General features: G+C 33.5%; 1 protein-coding gene across 1 annotated transcript in view; it reads left to right on the top strand.

Moving 5' to 3' along the window:
• The first annotated feature begins 2432 nt into the window (after positions 1-2432).
• The window catches only part of LOC140443995 (uncharacterized), a 134377-nt gene continuing 115633 nt past the window's right edge, over positions 2433-21176 (top strand). The window contains exon 1 of the mRNA XM_072535557.1: positions 2433-2627. The gene's annotated coding sequence lies outside the window, so the exon portion shown is untranslated. The remainder of the gene's footprint in view (positions 2628-21176) is intronic.

Genomic DNA, 21176 nt, shown 5'->3' with positions numbered 1-21176 from the left:
ATTTTTATTTCCTTTAATATGATTTTTAAGAATGTATATTCTTTTGTCAATTAACCCACTAGCGCGCCTCTGGCTCAGTGTTTATCTGTCGATAACAATGGACTAATCCCTTAAAACAGGGTGATACCTACCTGCTCTTTATGAAACGACAGAATTTTGCAATGGGGACGGAATTTATTGACGGATTATTGACGGATTACCCTGTAGCGCTTTTGAATACTTCATGAGATTTTATTACTCTACACTCATTAGAAATAGATTTATAATAGTAAAAGAAAAGATCGAGGGAAGGAGAGGACTAGGAAGAAAAATACTGTCCTGGGGAGGGCACTTTAAGAAGAAGACATTTTATACAAGTATCGATAATTTAGTAATTTGTAAGATGTCTTGTATTGATTTGTTGACTATTTAGAACCCAGAGAAACTGAAGGAATCGTCGACATAGACGATGTTAATTTAAGAGCAGATAAAATAATGTGGAAAGAAATAGATGGGCAGGAAGAACTACATAAATTTGAACTTACTGATAGTCCAGGATTCAACATTGACGAAGAGCAACTACATGGTCATGAACCGACTGATTTTTACTTAGTATTTGTTGATAATGAAATTCAAGATTTGTTAATAACAGAAACAAATAGATATGCTCAACAGAAAGTAGTTGAGGGGATTGTAAATGAAACAGACTATACAAAATCTTATAGTACCTCTTATAACAATCTTGAATAGTAAATTTCAGAAAATTTGTAAGCCTAACAATTATCTGTCTATTGATGAGACAATAGTGGAAGATTAAGTTTTCTTTAATATATACCTGGAAAAAGGTATAAATATGGAATCAAGCTATTTAAACTTTGTGCATCTGAAGGTTCTACATATGCGGTGAAACTTTACGGGGGAAAAGAAATACCATATCAGGGAAATCCTTAGCTTCTAGGGTAGTTGCATGGGGAACTCATGTAATCTCTTTTAGGTACCGGAAGAACAATATCCACGGATAATTTCTATACAAGCGTTGAACTAGCAAGCGAGTTAAACAGACAAAGCACACACTTAGTTGGTACATTACGCGCCAACAGGAAATGCTATCCAAAAGCTGTCGTAAATGTCAAGCTCAAACGAGGAGAAATTAAGTCTTTACAGAGCAACACAAAAGTTATTGTCTGTAAGTGAAAAGATAAGAGAGACGTCCTCTTTCTAGCCACTAAGAATCCTCCTTCAATGATTGAAGTAGAGACTAAACGTGGACCTGTTACTAAGCCATCGACTGTTGTCGAATACAATGCAGCAAAAGCCTTTATTGATGTTTCTGACCAAAAAGCGGCATACAGTTCTCCCATTCGTAGAAGTATCATGTGGTACAGGAAAATCGCTATCGGACTTTTGACTAATACGGCAGTTGTTATGTGTATGTGCTTTACAAATATGATACGGGTAACACAATACCTATTACTTCTTTCCTAGAACAAATAGTTTTATCATTGCTAAGAGAATATAGGAAGATGCACACTTTCAGAATGCAATGGAAGGCAATCCGCAATGAAAAATGCTAAAAAAGTACATATATGTTGTCCAAGCTGCCCCTCAACTACTTTTATGTGCATTAAGTGTTTTTTTTGTTACCCATGCAAGTACTGTTAAGAAATTAATGTAATAGAATATCATAATATGTATATTTGTTGTAATATATTTTGTTCATGCATTACAAACTGTGTGGGACAACCTGGTGCACATGGTCTGGACTAAAACCAAGAACAAAAAATTTTATCCACAGACCGTGTGCACCAAAAGTGGCCACAATGTTTTTTCCTTGTTTTAATTGTCAGAACGTCAAATTGTCATACGCACACAAAAACTAATATCTTTTGATGTCGGAAGTACAAAAAAAATCCTTTGATCCGAGACAAAAGGAGCGCGTTTATGCTTTGGGATTTAACGTGCCAAATCCGCATTTTTGCTTGTTTTCGACAATGTTCATACGTATTTTAAAATAGTTACATATATATTCTAATGGAAACTTAACAAAAAGGATCATAAAAAATTATGAATATTGAAGGAATGTATGATAACCAAATAATTCAGTGCTCAAATATTTGCAAATAACATATTTCCGTGACCCACATTTGCCACTGTATTTCTGGGAAAAGTAATCTAATATCCCCTTTTATACTGACTAACCAATTTTGCAAAAGGTTTTTTTTGATATTGCAATTTGACCCTCAACAATCCTAAATTTAGAAATAATGCGCTCAAAAGTCCGGTATATCGAAATACACTTCCAAGAAAACCATCGACTCTTCTCGATATCCCCCACCGACCATCTTAAGAATAAGAAGATTCCCGGATACGACCCGCAGTCACCTGGTTGTAAGTGTGATGACGTAGTGACGTCACATACACTACTCTCACCAAGGGATTACCTCTTTTGAAAGTCGGTCAGTGTGCCCACAACAAACGCGATGGCGGAGATGCTTAGTTGATGTTCTGCCGTCAAACGAACTGCAAGGAACGTTCGGTGTTCAACTTATTGTGCGCGCGCAAGATTTACTTCGCGGTCCTTTTTGTTTAATTTTGTGATTTGCACTTCTTGAAGGACGGAAATTTGTGATTAATTAGGACAATATTTTGTAAGTTGTTTGAATACTTTATAAAAAATATACTTACGCTTTTACTTAAAAATTACTTTATTGTGAAGTGTAATGTGTGAAATGTATTTAATTATTTGTTTATGTAATTCGCATAATAATTTTTATATAAAAAAAACATACAGTTTTATAAAATATATCTTTTGGCAACCTAAATGTTAACGTCCAATAACGTTAAGAAAATAAATTAACTTTACATCCACAATGCTGAAAAAAAATTTAGATATTTGTAACTTTTACGCTGGACATTGGACATAAATAAAAATAAATTTAATTAATGTTAAGTAACTTCTCATCGATTTATATACTATTTCGAAATAACATTGAAGAATCTTATATAGTTAACGGATATACATAACTAGGGTTCGGATAATTAAGCATTTATAGTACTATCATCGTTCTAAGCGACTCATTAATCCTTAGGTGCGAAATTCCATGAAATAAATAATTAATTAATTAAATAAATAATTTCATTTATTTTTCTAAACCATTTTAAAACGTATTTCAATTATTAAATTTATCTATATACACTCATGGACAAAATATCGAATATTTTGGAATTTTTTGTAGTCACTATTATTTCAAAATAATTTTAGATTACTGATAATACTCATATAGTAGGCTGATGTACTCAACTGGTTTGAAATATTTTGATGTTTATTTTGACGTTTATTCAGTAGTTAGTGTCATTCGTACATTTTATCATAAAAAATCTTCTTCACGTATAGGAAAAATCATACTAATTCGGTTATTTTTAGTTTAATTTATTAAGTTTAATTAAATATTGTTTTGATTTATCTAAGTTTAAAACAAGTATCCCACCAATTCCACACTGCGATGAAGCCCAAGTAGCACATCTTGTAATTTTGTACGAGGAAGGATATACACAAAAAGATATCGCACGACGTCTCAGCAGAACTAAATCTATAGTGTCGAATACTCTAAAAAGGTACCGCGAAACAGAAAATTTTGTACGAAGGTCTAGTCAAGGACGCCCAAGGTGCACAACCGCAATTGATGACCGTTTTTTGGTTCTTAATTCTACACGAAATCGTTCATTGACATCGATGCACCTCAGAAATGAGCTAATAAATGTTAGACAAGTTAATATGAGTTCACAAATAGTTAGACGGATATCAAAAGAAGCAAACTTAAAGCCCAGACGTCCCGCCAAAGTTCCACGTCTTCTCCAAAATCATAAAGCTCGTCGTTTGGAATTTGCAAGAACACATATTTAGTGGAATATCGACAATTAGAAAAACGTTCTTTTTACTGATGATACCAGAATCCTATTATGGAAGCCAGATGGTCAAAACTGCGTCTACAGAAGAATTGAAGAACGATTCGCCAGCTGCAGTCTCGCCCAGACCGTTAGTTTTGGAGTTGATGGCATAATTCTTTGGGAAGGTATTAGTTGGGAGGTACGTACCGCACTTGTGTAAGTGATTGGACGGATGACTGGTGTTTCTTACGTTTAAAACATCCTGCAAGATCATGTTTTGTCATATGTTGCTTACATTGGATATGAAAGATTCACGATAATGCTCGACCACATGCCGCTGCCATAGTGAGTAATTATCTTGATGAGGTCCAAATTCGAAGATTGGATTGGCCACCGTTTAGCCCGGATTTAAATCCAATAGAGCACATGTTAGATCACCTAAAACGCAACATACGACAAAGAAAGTCCGTTCCAAATACGATAGAGTAGCTTCGGCTTGGTGCACAGGATGAATGGAATGCAATTTCCCAAGGATATGTCCTAAATTTACTTGCAAACATGCTGAGAAAGATGCAAGCAGTAATAAGAGCTAGAGGGGGGAATACTCGTTACTGATCATGCACTTCTTTCAGTTAAAACGACTTGTTTAAGCAACTTAAATTATCATTCAAGTTTAGAGTAAAATAACCTTATTTACCTAATATTAAACATTTATTTTTTTCGCAATTTTCTCCGCATAAAAACTTAAAATTGTTTATTAAACATTGTTAAAATAAAATCTATTTTACAATAAACGACTTGATTTACCAGAATTTATTTTGAAAAAACAAAAATTAGAAAATTCCAAAATATTCGATATTTTTCTCCATGAGTGTATTTCCTAACTAACAAGTAGGACTAAATTATCAGTACATCAAATTAGAAAATTCCAAAATATTCGATATTTTTCTCCATGAGTGTGTTTCCTAACTAACAAGTAGGACTAAATTATCAGTACATCAAATTGGAAAAATTTGATAAGTATCTTTATCTTAACTAACCCGGTTGGAAAGTTGCGTCGGAACTGACGAGAACGGGTGAAATGGTCTTTCAAAAAGGGGGTTTGGCGTTTGGGCTAACTATCCAATTCTGTAAACAACCCTTGTTATGAAAGATACAAAGAAAGAAGCTGGACTGTTTAACGTAAGGCGAACTCGCAATGGAGGAAAGTTGCTAGGAATCGACGAGAGTGGCGACTTCTCTGCGAGCAGCCTCAAATCAAAAAAGGATTCTCGAAAAAATGATGATGATGATCTTTTTCTTAAGAAACACTATTTTAGGATGTTTGTAAAGGTGTAATAAGAAAAGAAGATTGTATGTGGAATTCCACCGATAAGATTTACATTCTATTTTTTTTTCTCTATTCTATTCTAACGTTACTAATTTACATTTCAACCAAAGGAAGTTCCATTTAACTTATTAATTTAAATAATAACTTCATATTATTCGATATTTCGAATTTCTACCGAAAAAATATAAAATTTTTAAGATTTTCCAGTCTCGTTCCTACTTGCGTAGGCGACTTATAGTGTTTTTGCAGAGTAGTGCTTACTGACCTGTTTTTTTTAGGAATAATTTGTTTAAACTTAGTGCTTATAGTAACCAGTTTTTCTATTTTACAATGACAATGACATTATAAACCAAAAACAATGCTGATCCTACTGGATCGCTCTTTTATTAATTTCTAATTTTGATAAAGATCATAAAAAAATGAAAACAATCCGATGGATTCAACATCAACTAAAGAAAACAGGTATGAAATTAAAAGTAAATATCGATCAACTAGTTCTAGTCCTTGACAAGTGTACTTGGAACGCGTCGATAATAACTAGAGTCGACTTTTTACTCATTCATATCAAAATTGCTTTTTATTTATAACAAGTTCCTGAATTTAAATGATATTCGGCATTCATTCTTTTGACATAAAAAGATTGAAGGTATTTTTAAATCATAAAAAGCCAATATATTACTTAGTAAAACATGAGATTCTCAAAATAAATAATTTTTATAAATTTGTAAAATTATTTTTAGATTCGCTGTTATAACCATACGTTTTATCTTTTTTTGGTGAAATTTTTTATCTTATCTATGATCAGGTTGAACAACAGAGGACTTAAAGAATACCCCTGTCTTAACCCATTGCCAGACTCAATCGTGTCGGTTAGTTCTTCTTCCTCTACATTTACTTTTTATTGTGTTGTTCCGGTATATATTTCCGATCATTTTGATTTTGATGTTGATTCTCATCATCATTCTGGCTTTACAACCCTGCGTGGGTCCTAGCATCCTTAAGAATTTCTCTCCAGTCGTCCCTATCCATCGCCTTCCTCCGCCAAGCACGTATTCCCATATTTCTCACGTCTTCATCGATGTTATCAAAGAACCTTGTTCTGGGTCTTTCTCTTCTCTGACCAATAGGTCTATCAAGGAGCATTTTTCTAACTGGTTCATTTTGTTCCATCCGCATTACATGCCCCATCCACCTCAGACGTCCTATCCTAATATGTTTTACGGTATCTGGTTCCTAGTATATTCTATAAAATTCGTCTTTGGAAGTTGTATCGTCTTCTCCACACTCCATTGTCATTCACTGCTTCATAGATTCGCCTTAATACTTTTCTTTTAAAACATTCTAACATGTTGTCATTACTTTCTGTTAGAGTCCAGGTCTCTGTACCACATGTTGGGACTGGGCGTATTATTGTTTTGTAGAGTTTTATTTTTGTATTTCTCATGCCGTGCATTTTCTTCGGTTTATCTCTGCGGTAGTATTATTTTCAGTGTTATGGAGCGCTCCCAGGTATACAAATTCGTTCAGTGCTTCAATGACGTCGTTTTCTATAACAAGTGGTTGTAGGATTTGTGGTTGCATTCTTATTTTCTTATACTTCGTTTTGTTGATGTTTATTATTTAACCCATTTTTGTAGCTGATTCTTTTAATTCTACATACGCCTCTCGTACAGCGCTTTCCGTTCTCCCAACAATATTAATATCATCAGCATAGGCAAGGCTTTACACTGATTTATTATATATTTAACCAATGATTGTGATTTGTGCATACGTATTACTTTTTACAGAACCAGATTAAACAGTATACAGGAGAGGGTCTCACTGGCGTAGCCCGTTATCTGTTTTAAAAGGTTCAGACAGATCTCCCTGAATTCGTGAATTCGAACTCTACATTTAACTTTTTCAAGAGTAAGTTTTGTTAAATTTACCAACTGATTTGGTATTTCTAGATCTTTTATTGCTTTGAACATTTCTCTTCCATTCACAGAGTCCTAGGCTACTTTGTATTCTATAAATATGCTCTGAGTATATATGCCATATTCCAGTGTTTTTTCTAAACTTTGTCGCAGGGTTGCAATCTCATGAATTGTCGATTTACCACCTCTGAAACCAGCCTGGTATTTTCCTACTATCCGTTCTGCATATGGTGCCATACGGTGACATAGTACTGTGGAAAAGATTTTATACTCTGCATTTAGAAGCGTAATTCCTCTGTGGTCAGAGCATTCAAAAATATCTCCTTTTTTGTGTATGATGCAAAGTATTCCAATATTCCAATCATTGGGGAGGGATTTCTGTGTTCATATTTTTTTATAAGCAGCTGCAATGCCACTATGGTATCGTAGCCACCTACTTTTTATAATTCAACTGGGAGATTATCTATTCCGGGTGATTTGTTTCTGGATAGTTTTTTAACTGCATCTTTAACTTCAAGAATCGTTGGTGGTTCCTTTTCCTTCTCGTCTGTTCCCCTTACATCATCTCTTACGTATTTCAGGTTTTCTTCTTGTTTCTCTATATTAAGTGCCTGGTTAAAGTATTCCGTCCATCTATTCAATACATCTTTCCTTGATGTTAATAGGTCGCCATTCTGACTTGTGCATTGACTTGTGGTTGCCTTGAATTCTTTTTTGTTGATGTTAACTTTCTTACAGAATGCCCTGAATTCTTTCTCTCTGTTGAGGTTTTATATATATTTAAGTTCCTTATTTAAATGTTTTTATTGATTTCTTTTGTGTTTCCCCATTTCTTCTGTTCTCTTTGTCTAGTAATGCCCTACAGTTGTTCTAGTTCGTCGGGTAAGCATCTCTTTGCAGGCTTCATTTTTTTCTTTTGTTGCATCCTTGCAATCATCTTCAAATCAATGATTTTTCCGGGCACAAATTTCTGTTCCTATTTTATCTTTCCCTGCTGTCCGGCCTTCTTCATTTACATCTTGATTCTTTAGCCTGTTGGTGATGTTTTCCGAGTACCGTTTCAACTTTTTCACATTCCATTTTTTTCCATCCATTTTATTTTCTGTACTGGTGTTTGAAATTCCAGCCCTCAATGTTGAGATCACTAGGCAATGATCTGAGTCTATGTTTGCGCCTCTATAACTTCTGTAGTTTATTACGTCTATTCCACGCCTTGAATTTATTAAGATTCTATTAGGAGAGGTCCTGGTTACCCTGTGTAGGTTCTTGTGTCCAAAATAGGTGCTAGCGACTGTCATATTTAGTGCTGCTGTTAAGTTTATCAGTCGTAATCCATTATCGCTACTGATGTTGAGTAGGCTATGCTTTCCTATCGTGGGCTTGAATACTCGCTCTCTTCCTATTCTTGCATTCATCTCACCTAGTACATTTCTGGGATATCTTCTATAGGTTTGCTCTAGGTCTTTGAAGAACCATTCTTTTCTTTCCTCTGGTTTGTCATCAGTTGGAGCATGAACATTGATCAACCTGTAATTAAAGAATTTCCCATTTAAGTGCAAATAACACATTCTTTAACTGTAGGCTTTAAAGTCAAGAATAAGACCTTTTGTTCTTTGGTTTACAATAAATCCCACCCCATCTATATGTTGGCTTTCATTGCAGCTATAATATATGAAATGGGTTCTCTTTCTGAGGTTTGGTACCATATGCTTTTTACAGGAAGACGTTGTTGGTCTCTAGCCCAATCCCCAACCTGGAGGACCAGGGAATCTTGGTTTCTGTTCTTTTTTGGTTCGCGGTTGGTATTTTTATTTCCCACCTACCCACCGGTCCTAGGACCGGTAAGACCCTGTCCACCACCTGGGACGCGTCCGATGAGAGACAGACAACTCCACACGGATGATGGTGATTCTATTCTACGGAATATAAATATGCCTAGGCTATAACACTAGCCTTATAATAAATATAGCGCCGTGCATGGCCTTCTTAATCTAAAATCTTCTTAAAGTTATAATTTCATTTAGTTTATTTCGTATCACGTTTGTTGTTAGTTTTAGCATTGTGTTTACTAGGTTGATTCTGTTGTAGTTTTCCAGGTCTGATTCGTCCTCCTTTTTGAAGAGAAATATTAGGATGCCTGATCTTCATTCTTGTGGTATTCTGTTTTATTCTATTATTTTTGGATTAGTTTTAATAGTCGTTTGGTCATATCTAGTCCTCCGTACTGTATGAGTTCGTTCAATATTCTGCCCTCTTAAGGGTTAAGATCTGTTTTAAATAATTCCTTGCAACTTTTCTGCGTCTAATAGATACATTTATTTAAATTTTCTTCTTTGTGGCCTTTGAACACTTTGTTACATTTGTAATGATATATCATAAAGAGGTAATTTCTGTTTTTAAATAAATCTCAGGTATTCACTTATTATGTCATGCAATATATTTATTTTCTCGCAATTATGTTATTTAAAAACGTTTTAATTACAGTGATGACTAACTAGGAAGGTCGATGAGTAAAATGTTGATCTAAACTTTATTCCTCATTCACCTTAAACTAGTCGTTTGTTACGGTCCACGGGTTTTACTATTGTGACAATGGTCAGGTCAACTTAAAACAACAATGCGCATTTTAGAACAAGGAAAATGTGTTTATTTAACGTAGGAATCAGGATGTACGTACCCACTTCCTACACGAAAACCAAACAGTAAAGCAAATAGGTTCAGTTCTATAGCGAAACAGCAAACGATTGATTTGTTTGTAGTATTTAAAAAAACGGGTGCGTCTATATCTCTAAAATAATTCTAGAACTTTTTAATAGTATTTTTTCTGTGTCACTGCAGTAAACAAAACTTTATTAAACCTTAAGTTATGATTGTTGAATACCGTTATTCAATCGGATGTAATGGACCAGGAGCTAGAAAAGTTACATACAGTTTCAAAAGACATACGAGAGAAATTTCTCAAACCACCAAACATAAAGAAGAAATCGTGGATGACAAATGAGATTCTAGATATGATGGAAGTGAGGCGAAAGTTCAAAGATCAAGACATGTCATTATACAAAAGAATCGATAAAAAGATCAAAAAAGCTATTAGAATAGCTAAGGATACACATCTAAGAAAACAATGTGCATAAACACGATTTATTTAAAATGCAAAAAAAATTTAAAGAAGCCGCAGGCTTATACAAACCTAGAAGAGTTGGGTGTTTAGCAGATAACCAAGGCAAACCACTGTTAACTGTGGAAAAAAACTAGACACTTGGAAGAATTATGTGGAAGTAACTTTTGCAGATGAAAGGCAGAATACCATTGAAGACACTGAGTGCCAAACAGGACCCCCGATTACCATTGAAGAAGTCACGTCAGCTATTAAAAGAACTAAAGATGGTAAAGCGGTAGGGCCTGACAAGTTTTGTGCAGAATTCCTAAAATTTATGGATGAACAGGGAATAAAATGGATAACAACTGTATTCAACAACATATACGTAACTGGAAAAATACCCCAAAGCTGGTTAAAGTCGACCTTCGTGACCATACCAAAAAAAATAAAAAAGGCATTTGATAGAGTAAAGCATGATAAACTTATAAACATCTTGAAAGAAGTGGGGTTCGATGATAGGAACTTAAAAATCATCTATAATTTATATTACAACCAAACAGCCAATATTAAAGTGGATGACCAATTGACAGAGGCAGTCTCCATAGATAGAGGAGTGAGGCAAGGATGCATTCTTAGTGTTATTCTCAGTGTTATTTAATATATACTCTGAATATATCTTCGAGCAAGCGCTAGGCGAACTACAAGAAGGCGTATTAATCAACGGAATACGTCTAAACAACATTAGATATGCCGACGACGCAGTAGTTTTTGCAGATAGTCTGGACGGTTTACAAAGGATAATGTCGCGTATATCAGATATAAGTAGAGAACACGGACTTGATCTTAATACGAAGAAAACAAAGTACATGGTAGTCAGTAAGCGCGAAATATTAAATACACAGCTTTTGGTTAACCAACATCCAATTGACAGAGTGGACAGTTACACATACCTTGGAACCAACATTAACAGCCAATGGGATCACTCCAGTGAAATAAAACAACGCATGGGAAAAGCGAGATCGGCGTTCATAATGATGAAGTCTCTTTTCAGAAGTCACGATTTACCACTTGCTACCAAAATCTCTCTCATTAGATGTTATGTATTTTCTACGTTATTATACGGAGTAGAGGCCTGGACACTTTCCGAAGCTTCTTTAAGAAAACTCGAGGCATTCGAGATGTGGTGTTACAGACGTATTTTAAGAATTTCATGGGTGGATCGTGTGACTAATGTTGAGGTCCTGCGTAGAATGGGCAAGGAATGCGAGATTATTAACACCATCAAAGAGCGCAAACTGGAATATCTTGGCCATGTTATGAGGAATGAACAGAGATACGGCTTGTTGCAACTCATTCTTCAGGGCAAGGTATTTGGAAAGAGAGGACCAGGGAGAAGAAGAATATCTTGGCTTCAAAACCTGAGAAAGTGGTTTAATACATCGACAACCGGACTATTCAGAATAGCAGCAAGCAAAGTTAGGATAGCCATGTTGATCGCCAACATCCGGAACGGATAGGCATCGTAAGAAGAAGAAGAAGTTATGAAAAACTCGTTTTTTATTGTCCAAGTGAAATAAAATTTTGGCTGCACTACTTAGGACTACTCTTATCGAGTGTAACTTCGAGTAAGTCATTTTTGTCTTTGTCCTATTTGTTCAGTACCTTCTGTTCTTTTTTTTAGCGTCACAAAATAGCGGTTCTTCACATCGATTCACTACTCTCGATCAGTTCATTTCTAGTCATACGATTAATAACAACATTGAATCATCTGTTTAAATTTTAATAATAATTCTCATTTTAAAGTAATTTCATATAAATACAATTATTATTTTTAAACATATTATTTAGTTTATATAATAATTAAATTTACTATCAAATAATATTAAATTTATTATCAATATAGAGAAAGAGAAATAACAAATTAAAAATCAAATATTTTAAAGTTCTTTCACATAAGTTCTAAAGATCGATTATTCTAGTCCTATACTACTGCACCAAACCGCACTAAGCACATGCAATCCAAGCAAGCAGATTAAATCTTAAATATGTACATTAACGAACTACACGTAAGACTTGTTGACGCTAAAAACTTTTGCACTGCAAGTTATGACTTGAGTTTAAGTTTTTGAACAACACATCGATAAATGTTAGATCACCTTGTAATTCACTTCTAAGCAACTGGGACTACCTTTGATATCTAGTACAGTCGAACAAAACATTCTGTAAGGTGCCTAAACTGCCACATGAACACAAAATTGTATTTTTCTTCTTTTTTAAGTGCCATCTCCGCGACGGAGGTCGGCAATTATCATAGCTATTCGGACTTCTGAGACGGCTGCTCTGAAAAGTTCATTTGATGTACATCCGTACCACTCTCTCAGGTTGAGCAGCCATGACTTTCTACGTCTCCCTATACGTAGAACGTATTGATCACTTTCAATCGAATTAAATGAACTGGAACACTGCAATGTCCACTTCTCATCTCATAAGACACATTTGAGGGGTATACCTTTGCAGACTTATAACTTGGTCTTTTAATTTTCTCCAGAGCACTTTTTGAATCACTACAAATAAAGCTTTTTTCAAAATTATTTTATTGAATTAATTCTAATGCCTTTTTATCGCTAATAATTCTGCTGGACAAATTGAATTAGCAGAGGGTAATCTTGCTGTTAATTCGGTGCTTTCATTAATGTATATACCAATGCCCCATTACCTTGTTTATCTTTGGATCCATCTGTAAAGATTAATTTATATCCAGACCGTTATCAAGGTAACATGACACAAATTTGGCTTGGTTATTTTCTTTCCCTAGGTTGAGAGCTTCATAATTCATAGGAGAAATCTGAGAATGAAGCTGGAAGAAGTGACAAATAAATAAGGAGTTATGTGCCACCTCATGAATCTTATGTAGCATATTCTGGAAGTCAGCCAGTATTGGTGGGAAGTATTTTCTTCTCCAGAAACTAAAGTAATTCAGAAATACTTTATGAAATTGTTTAATTGAGGAATATATTGGGTTGTCATACTCTAACTCTACTCCCAAAAAATACAGACATGCCTTAGACAATGAGAAATAAAATATCTCTCTCGACTGTTGACTGTAGACAAGAGAAGCCCTATGTTCAGCTCTGTGATCATGGTAATCATATCTAAAAACGATTTTCTCTTCGGTCTCTTAGCTATTTATGTCCGTAGACAACGGATGTGCTCTACTGTCTCTGATATTGGTTCCGAAACAGAACATACAGTTTGTTCTTCTCTCTTAGTGATAACCACTAGTTACCATGCGATAAAATACCACAAATCTCTCGAATGTTGACTCGCGTGGACAACAAACGTGCTCTCCACTCCTCCACGTGATAAAGACTAGTGAATAGCAACGCAAAATCAAGACGTATAAACCAGATGGAGGAAGTGTTTGTCTAAAAATTGACTGAAGAAACCGCTGGAAAAACAAGTAGGATTGGAAACAAAATGCACAGATTGAAAATTACGAAATAAAATCTCTACTTGGTTCATTCGAAACTATAAAAATCCGAGAAAGAAGAGTTATCAAATTGGAAAAATGGATAAAAAGTCACTTTACAAAGAATGCGAGTATCATATGTGACTAAAATGCGTTGATGATAAAAAAGTTGCAAAATGATGACAAATATCTGAACTATCCAGTAATAAAACCTTTCTCCCGTACTCTTAAAAATATTGCAAAAAAATTTAACCTACCATCTGATAGGAGGGTGAAAGTACTGAAAGTAATATACAATGAAAAATATAAAGAGTACTTTCCATGATTAAAACCATATAAAGCGATGTTTAAGACAATTAATCAATTACAAATCGTTAGTAACATTTATTAACTTAATAGACATCTTTGTAATCTTGTTTTCATTCTATTATTAGCTTTCTTTAAAGTTACTGAAGCTTTACTGATTTATAGGCGTATTCGGCAACATATGTTTATGGACTTTATTACTAAAATTATAGTAGATGTAAAATGAAACTTTTCATGGATTGTAACAAAGTGAAAGTAAAGAAAATCTTAGTGGAAATATTTTATAAATTACTTTTTCGCAAGAAAAATTAAAGGTAAAACATAATGAAAGAAGTTGAAAATGATAGTATTTAGCAAATATATTTTAGAACAGGATAGTAAAAAGAGGAAACAAATTACTCCAACAACTAACTGAAAATATTGTCGGGGAACATCAAACCGGTTTCCGACAGGGAAGATCTACATCAGATCAACTATTTACGGCGAAACAAATCGTGGGAATAAGACATTGACATCCACAACATATTCATACATTTCAAACAGGCCTACGAGTCAATTAAAAGACAAAAATTATATCAAATATTGCATAACTTTAACATCCTCCAAAAATACATCTAAGCAACAATGGACTCGTTAACAGCAACTGTCTGAGTAAAAATGAGCTGTTCACTGAGAACTTTTCAATAGTCAAGGGATTAAAGCAAGGAGATGGGCTAACACCGACACTATTCAATCTGACTCTCGAATATGTGATAAGACAGCTAAATATAGGAAGAGATAATGTCCTAACAAATAATTCAATACAGATCGCCGCCTATGCCGTTGACATTAGCATTATGTCTCGCAGAACAAAACAAGCTGCAGAAATATATTCACAATTATAAATAGGGGCAAAAGAGGCTTGACTAGAAATAAATATTATGATTAATATTTATTATATTATCTACTATTATCTACTAATATTTATTATCTATTATATATATATATATATATATATATATATATATATATATATATATATATATATATATATATATATATATATATATAAAATAAATATTATGATTAATATATATATTATTTATAAAACTAAAATCTAATTTTTGTATGTAGATTTTTTACTTCTTTATCTAATTAGCAAAGAACATGCATCTACGTGTATTATTTTTATCTATCTAAATCTTTTATGTTGTTTTATCTCCTTCAACAATGTAAGTTGTGTCTTCTTCTTTGTCGTTTGTTATTTTATGGTCTTTAAATGTTTGATTTTGTTATTTTATCTACCTACCTTTTATCCCAGGTTATTCCCAGGAAATTTTCATTTAAGTGTTGCTACTTAAATAGCTTTTACTTCGATTTTATTACCTATGTAGTGTCTATGTCTTCTATTTTACAGTTTGTTATTCACCACTTTCTTTATGTTGTTCTTGAGAATTGGATGTGAGATCAGGTAGTACACACTGGTAAAATAACATTTTAGAAGGTGGGAGTTTTTTTCATTCTTTAGTATATCACATAGTTTGTCTGCTTCGTTGCTCGGTTAACAGGCGCAGTTCAATATGTGTGGAATATGTGCTTTATTAGGGCGGTCCGATAAGTACTTAGCCTACAAAGAAAATTTTTTAAAAGTAAAGATTTACTTCTGAATGTAGTTTCCTTTTAGCTCGATACACTTGATCTAGCGATGCTCCAACTTCTTTAACCCGTCTGAAAAATACGTTTTCTCGAGGTCTGCAAAATAGGCTTTCGTGGCGACGATGACCTTCTCATTCTACTTAAATTTCTGCCCAGCGAGTACCCTTTTCAAGTTTAGAAAAAAGTCACACGGGGCCAAATCTGGAGAATACGGTGAATGGAGCAGCAGTTTGCAGCCCAATTCAACCAATTTAGCCATATCGAAGGCGGAAGTATGATCTAATGCGTTATCATGGTGAAAGAATACTTTTTTGCCAAATGGGGTCGTTTTTTTGCAATTCCTTATCGAATAGGCTCAATAATTCGGCAAAAAGAGCCCTATGAAAGTTTTGCTTTTCTCCAGATAGTCAATGTAGATCACCTCTTGTGAAATCTCTGGTGTATACCAGTACATCTATGTTTCATCAACGGTTACGAAACGACGTAGAAAATCCTACGAATTACGCTTAAATATAGTCAAATACTGCTCTGAAGTGGTCTTACGATTGCGCTTTTTTTTTCATGCAGGATATGCATACGCAGTCTTTTCCTACTGTCTCAGTTACCTCGCGCACTATCAGTCAGCGGTCTGCCAATACGAGATCGTAGATTTTTGTACCGTTATCCTCCGTGGTAGCCATTTTCGGAGCACCAAGGCGTGCCTTATCAAAAAGCGACGTGTAGCCACGTCGAAACTTGTTAAACCAATTTTTGACGGTTGCCATCGAAGAATAGTCACCGTACACAGCATTCAAGCGCTCTTAAATTTCACGCTCTGCGTGATTTTCCTTCCAATAACAAGAATCGATTCACCGATCGATATTGCTCGTTTTCCATTTTTCTAAAATCCGCGGAATAGCCCGCTTTCACACGCTGCCAAAACAAAACTATGGGTCCGATTCGGTTCAAATTTAGACGTTAGCCGTCTATGAGAATGTACTACACGATAGTAGATTTCTCTTAAGATAGTGGCGCTATCGGGCGGTGAGGCTAAATACTTATCGGACCGTCTACTTATACTGTGACTCTAGATCCAGTCCAGCAGCAGTTTAAATCCTTAGTAGATTTAATAAAATCCGGTAGATTTACAGCATTTGCAGACCAAATACCAAGAACAAACAATTCTAAACTACTCCCTATTAACCTCAAGAATAAAATACCTTTACATTCTTAGTCGCATCTTACGTTTTTTGGGGCCTCTATCGTGTCCTAATAAAATACTTCTATAATTCCTTGTGAATATATTATTTATATAACTGCACTATATTCAGTTCTTTTTATTTTTTGTGCATTAGATTTAAGTTCTATTTTTTGTTCACCTTTTCTTTTGATCACGAGATCGCTTTTATTTTCGATGGATTATGTAGGTTTTATTTCTATTAAATTTCGTACTCCTTATAGTTCTTATATCCGCAGGAATACTCAGGGCACACTTTTTCGATGTATGGAATTTGGCCTGGGATTTGTCTGGGTAGATGCTCTACCCATCTGAGGTATAGATCTTAATGTTTTAGAACTCACGCTTAAGTTTCAAAGGGAGGTTGTGGACGTATTATTTCACACTTAGATTAGCCAGAGACGGATTATTGAGATACGTATGTCACATGAAAAGTAATGAAACTCGATGTATTTATTGAAAGTACTGAAAAAATGTGGTTGTTATCAGTTGTAGGAATATAATTATAAATATGTATAATTATTTTAATTTCTATTTGATAATACGACCTTTTAAAACGACTTTTGAATGGGCAACTATTGAAGGGTCGCTGTAAGCCGCAAATTTGTTTCGGGACATTAAAAATAAAATTGGTAGAAGTGTATTGTTGCTTCACATGTCGTTTGACTGATATGGAATAGCACGGAGGAACTGTAATATGGAATGCAATTTTTATGTAAAAACAGGACTCTTAAGGACAATATGAGTGCCCTGGAACCAGTTAAAATACCGTATCTTCAGCCTCTAGAAAACGACATCTATAAAACGACAATTATTCTTCAAGTCTAGCTTAAATCAACATTTATAACTTATCAAATACATACAACACAAAAAAATGGTTATAACTCGTTAAATACCCTGAGTAGTAGTGTTAAATCTCATTTTGTCAGAGCAGAAATTATGAGAGGAATCTAAGCATGAGAAAATATACAGGGTGTCCTATTTAAAAATTGTATGTTTGCTTTACCGTGTAGTTTTTAATCCCCTTATAGAATTTGGCATATTATCCAAGCCTGGAGAATATCATTGTCTACATTTTTTCTACATAACTTGTTTGGAAATTCTGGAATTATCGACTAATGTTGTACTAAAAACTCACCCTGTATATACGTATTCTTAACAAAGACTACTTTACTAAATTGATTTTATTTCTATTTTATATACGGGTTATTCATGTATAAATCAAAATATAGTTTACGTAATATAATAGTTGTCCCTGGTTTATATTAATTATTATCACTAAAATGAAAGTTATTTTTTATCATCTAATTAGCGTGGGTATTTATGTTGCAGAAATATTAGAAAAAGGATTTCACTTAAATAATGTCAACATTAAAATTTGCATAAGCATATATATAAAATCTTAGTTCTTTATTACCTGTATCATTGGTAATAAATTACAATTGAAAAACAAATAGATTACCTCTGACTTTTTTATTGGGAGAAGAAAAACTGCAAAAACACAATGAAAATGCTTTATGTATATTAATAAAATATTATATTATACAAATATATATATATATATATATATATATATATATATATATATATAAATACATATACAATATGTATACAGATTGAACAAATTTAAAACGGAACATACAATTTAATATATGTCTGTTTGAACTGCATTTGAAATAGTGGACCAATATAAAACTTGGACAAAAATAAATCCATCATACCCGGTGATAGACATTGTATAAAATATCGTTCAACTATCTGTCTCCTTTAAAGGAAAGAGGAGCTTGCCTAATAGTCGGAGAGATAGAGCCGAAATTTTGAACTGATCAGTAATATGACATTTCTCTATTGGAATATATTCATTGTAACTGGGTTAAGACTTTGCCTTACAGGCGGACGCCCCTCGTGGTACAGGGGGTGGCTATACAGGGATGAAGTTGTAATTTTTTTCGGAAAAATTAACGATCGATAATATGGCTGAAAATTTGCTCAGAGTAAGATATTGGTATAACTAGACGAAATCACAAAGGGCGGACGCGAGAGTGGATACATAAGGGGTGGCGGACAGGGGTGAAATTGCAATTTTTTGGGAAAAAATTAACGATAAGTAATATGTCCGCCATTTTCATGGCTCATTATTAAGCGCCTAAAAACTCTATGTACCACTTGCCTGCTCATTTTAGGTCTCGGTAACAATTTTCAAACTGATTTTATTATGATATTTTTATACCGATTGATTTGAAAATTTGTATGCTCACTTCTGTTACTATTCTGAAAAGCGTCAAGTAGAGTTTTCCTCAAAATTTTCCAAAAAAATTTCCGTAAATTTCTAATTTGTAGAATCCTTTCGATTTTTTGTCAGTTATACCATGATTTTTTCACTCTCATTGATGTCATCACATTCATCATCTTCGTCACTTTCATTTTCAATAATATCACATTCATTATCTGCTTCATTTTCAATCACTACTTCTCGAACTGATTCTGGCATCTGAGGTCCACTAAACCATTTGAATTTATATGTTTCATCTTCAAACTCCCAACCATGTTCTTCAACAATCAATTCTTTTGGTACTTTTTTATGAGCATTTGTCCAAATATTTGAAATATAATGGGCCCGCAGTAGATGTTGGTGTAATTCATCTTGACATGGTGGTAAGCTTGAAGCATCGAAATTTTTTAGTTTTTTTTTTAAAAGGCTCGTTCACATCATGCAACTTATACTGCCGGTTAAATAGTGAAAATCTGACATCGTTTACTTTTCTTTTTGGAATTGTTCTCGTCAGTCCTGTTCCATATAAGTGACATATGAAAGTTTCCAAGGTTACAAAAACTTCATTACAATGGAAGTCAGTTTCACCAAGTTGGATAAAAGCATCTTGATATTTATTACATTTAGCGCATGCGTCTAGAATTACTGATCAAAATGGAACGAGCATCATTATTATTTTAATATTTTAAAATAATAATGATGCAAAATTAATGTCCAAACAGAATTTGTAAAATTATAATTAACTAATGAAAAAAAAAAATCAATAAATTTAAAAGTTAAAAAAAATATTGAAAATATCTACAAAGTAAATTTTAAAACTTAAAAAATTGATAATTCCACTATTAAATTGATTTTTATTAATAATTATTTGTAAAATGTTAAAGGAATTCTACAAATTGAATTTTACCTATTGATAAATAGAAATAATATATTTTGTATTTGATTATTAATGTAATAATAAATAAAAATTTTCTTATATCTGAACAACCATTATTTATGCAATATAAATTTAAAAACATTTTTATTGTAATAAAAAATAAGTAAAATTACTATTTGTTATACCAAAAATATTTAATAGTAAACATTATAAAATTACTTAATTTAATAAAATATCAAATATCAAACGTTTATTCAATTAAAAATTAATTCGTAAACTATTTATATTTAAGAAAAAAATGTGATTTGTAAAGTAAATATGACTTTAGTTTGAAAAAAAAAACATTATCATAATATCATTTTAAAACTACAAAATATTCTATAAAAGATTCAGACGATGACGTAGAGTTTTATCAAATGTTTTAGAAAAGTTTTTCTAATTTTTTTTTTCTTATCGGAAAAATCGTTTGAAAATTTTTGGAAAAAAATCATGGTATAACTTAAAGAAAATGGAAAGGATTCTACAAATTAGATTTTACCTTAAAAAATTACGAAAATTTTCATTTACGGAAAATTTTTGACGCTACTCAGAATAGTAACAGAAGTGAGCATACAAATTTTCAAATCAATCGGTACAAAAATATCATAATAAAATCAGTTTGAAAATTGTTACCGAGACCTAAAATGCGCAGGCAAGTGGTACATTTGACCCCCCGTTTTATGGCTCTCTGTACCAACCCAGCTGTCCGCCCTTTTGGATTTAGAGTTTTTAGGGGCTAAATAATGAGCCATGAAAATGGCGGACATATTACTTATCGTTAATTTTTCCCCAAAAAATTGCAATTTCACCACTGTCCGCCACCCCTTATGTATCCACTCTCGCGTCCGCCCTTTGGGATTTCGTCTAGTTATACCAAGATCTTACTCTGGGCAAATTTTCAGCCATATTATCGATCGTTAATTTTTCCGAAAAAAATGACAACTTCAGCCCTGTATAGCCACCCCCTGTACCACGAGGGGCGTCCGCCTGTAAGGCAAAGTCTTAACCCAGTTACAATGAATATATTCCAATAGAGAAATGTCATATTACTGATCAGTTCAAAATTTCGGCTCTATCTCTTGGACTATAAGGAAGCGATAAGTGGTTTGACAGCATAATAACTGCTTGTGTAGTTTAGTTTTTTCGGTG

This window comes from Diabrotica undecimpunctata, chromosome 6 (assembly GCF_040954645.1).
Source record: "Diabrotica undecimpunctata isolate CICGRU chromosome 6, icDiaUnde3, whole genome shotgun sequence".
In the NCBI taxonomy this organism is placed as follows: Eukaryota; Metazoa; Arthropoda; class Insecta; order Coleoptera; family Chrysomelidae; genus Diabrotica; species Diabrotica undecimpunctata.
The sequence above is the reverse complement of the archived record's forward strand: the minus strand, read 5'-3'. Positions and strand labels throughout refer to the sequence as shown.